Source organism: Topomyia yanbarensis, chromosome 2 (genome assembly GCF_030247195.1).
Source record: "Topomyia yanbarensis strain Yona2022 chromosome 2, ASM3024719v1, whole genome shotgun sequence".
In the NCBI taxonomy this organism is placed as follows: Eukaryota; Metazoa; Arthropoda; class Insecta; order Diptera; family Culicidae; genus Topomyia; species Topomyia yanbarensis.
This window is the reverse complement of record NC_080671.1, coordinates 215,949,682-215,952,870: the sequence shown is the minus strand read 5'-3', so window position 1 is coordinate 215,952,870 and position 3,189 is coordinate 215,949,682.

Below are 3,189 nucleotides of genomic sequence, written 5' to 3'. Positions count from 1 at the left end.
CTATGAAACATAGAACTGCTCACCAAAAAAAATGCATAACTTTCAACATTTGCTAAAAATGTTCTTGCCTTTCTCATTCACTCTAAAATTCGTCAATCCAATCCCGACCCGGAGGGCCGAGTGTCATATGCCAATCGACTCAGTTCGTCGAGATCGGAAAATGTCTGTGTGTGTATGTATGTGTGTATGTGGAAAAAATGTGACCTCTGTTTCTCAGAGATGGCTGGACCGATTTGCACAAAGTTAGTCTCAAATGAAAGGTACAACCTTCCCATCGGCTGCTATTGATTTATTGATTGGACTTCCGGTTCCGGAGTTACGAGTTGAAAAGTGCAATCACACAGCAAATTCCCATATAAACTGAAATGAAAAATTTTCAAAATCAAATTTGTATTTTTGATACCAAATGACTTTAAAATGCATGAAACATTGAGATGTTTGACAAAAATTGACTTTTTTGGACTTTGGTACATTTTTGTCTTTCTCATATAGAAAGGTTATGCAATCATTCTAAAAATCGTCAATCATACCGGCCCGGAGGGAGTATGCAGTGAGGGGTTGCTACTTTAAAATTAAAACTAGTTTAAAATTTCTTAACAAGTTGAAAATTTTCGGCAGGACCTGGACCTCCCGGATCTTTCTCCATGATCCGCCGCTGGTTTCAAGCGATGTTTCAGTATCACATATTATCTCAAGATCGTGGCTGTCGATCCATTGTATGTATGTGCAAATCGTACTGAACATGTAATATTCATTTCCACCATTGTACTGAACATAACCAGCCATGGAATCGTAGTCTGGACAAATGAGACAAGCACAATTGCACCACTAGGTGGACTAAGACAGATTTTTTTTGGGAATGCGTCGAGTTGAGACGAAAACGTAATATGATTAATAACGAGGATAACACTTTACGAATGTAGAGAGAAATTTATGAAAAATGACAATTTCCATTCGATACTAGCAGGTTCTGATCGATTTTGATGAGTATTTGATTTTTGTTGTATGACCAATTATATGTATAGGTCGAATGTTTAAAATCAGTAATTTAAGGTCAAGATAGCATCATTTTGAAACCGCCAACTTCGGAGGTTTAGTATCTTCGATGAGTTTTACAAACGTTAAACAGCGCATCATTTGATAAAATAATTTTGACGGTATATCGTCCAAGAAGTATTTATGGTGATTTTTCTCAGGTTAATATTCATGACTACAATAAAGTCTCAACAAATTCGCTAGACACGAACTCTGTTACTATTTCTGAAAAATTAATTCTGCATAATTTTAAAAGTTCAAGAATTACGGTTTCGGAATTATGCCGTTTGGACAGTATGATCGATTTTCACCAAACCCCCACCAAACCGAATTTCTGGCTACGCTGCTGACTTCAAGTAAGTAGAAACAAAGTCGTTCTACACTCGTTCACAAGAAACTTCTTCGAATGCTGAATATCTATTATAATACATTGAAACCCTGATTTTATCAGCCAAATATGAACATATGTTTGATGGGCTCTAGCAGACGAACAAGACTGAATTCGAGTAAATCCTTTCTTGAGCATGTTTTCATCATGAAGATGGAAATATGCAAAAATAAAAAGTTCATCATAATCAGAAATAGTTATCAGACTACATCAAGAATATTTCAACAGTATTTTGACAGCTTCAGTTTATTATAAAGAAAAAAAAATTGCACGATTTAGTCAATGTCCCCATTTTGTCAGCCTAAAATACACCATGAGACTGATAAAAATGGATCTTTATTGTATGTATTATTCACTGTGTTTCACATTAATAGGTACATTTCATTTTTGGGGATTTCTTATTGAATCGAGCTACAACATTTGTTTGTTTTTATTTGTTCTTTGGCATTAGGATTAGCGATAATAATTCAAATCAAGGATACTACTGGAAAGTCATCTTTAGAAAAAGTCGATGTCGAAGTAAAATTTGGAACTATGCACGCATGCACTTCAGAGTTAGCGTGATATCAGGAGCTGCAATTTCATTTCAACCCTTTTTTGTGAAAAGGGCGATACTTACAAATGTAAACATAAGGCTTTTTTCATACATGCGAATGAGGGCTTTGAAACGCAACCAATTAACCTAAAAATTTGGATTCTACGATATTGCTTTCTTAAACTACAGCAAAAAATACAACGGGCGAAACTGTATTTTTGTTTGTTTATTTAAAGTTTCGCCCTTCACGCTTCATGCAAACAAACAGGGCGATACTTTTTTTGCTAGCAGTTTAGAAGCGAAACTGTCATTTTCGTATTTTTTAGAATTATCAAGCTGATACCAGCTGTAAATAGTAACAATGATCGCTATTGAAAAAAACCCGGACGAAATCGGTGGTGTAGAACGGTAGTTATTGTAAAAAACGTAAGAACGATACTTCAATGCTGATAGGTGGGACCGAAAAGGTAAACAATCGCCAAAGGGGCGATACTATCGTTTTGTAAATTTCAATAGCAAAAACAAATTTTAATTTAATAATTTCAAATACTTTATGAAGTTTTGGGTTTCGATCACTGAATCATGCAATCTAGGATATAAAAAACACAATAGTTTTTAAATAGGAAATAAAAGTCTGGAAATATTCACTGTTGATTTTCTTTGAATGGTGTCCTTTAGGAAAAGTCAGTTTTCCCACCACAATTTGGATATTTTATTAACAGAGCATTAACAATAATTCGTTGGTATGTCTATTTTATGGGCCATTTTTTCGCTTTCCCATCAGGATTTGGTTTGAGATTTCTAGCACTGATGTTGTCCTATGCTGATTTGAGCGATTCTCTGAGTCCTGCCACTATCCCATGTAGTATGTGTTATCAAAAACATCGCGAAACATCATGTTCTAAATGTTCTCAAACGATAAAATATCCGAAGAGAGTGATAAGAGTTATAAGAAATGTCTCATCGCACTGTTAGGTGGATTAAAAGCGTTTTTACACATAAAGTTCAATAACTCTGTAACGGTTGAGATTTGATGGTATGTGTAGAACAATTTTTTTCTCCAAATATGACAGTCTATCATCCCCCGAGAGGTTCTTAACCATGAACCAAACACCCTGTATATTTTTAGGCAGCTTATACGAATACCTTTCGAACAAGCTATAGATTGTTGAAATCGGACTATTATCAAAAGAGATATTTAACGGACGAAAGATTTTTATCATTTTCCAAT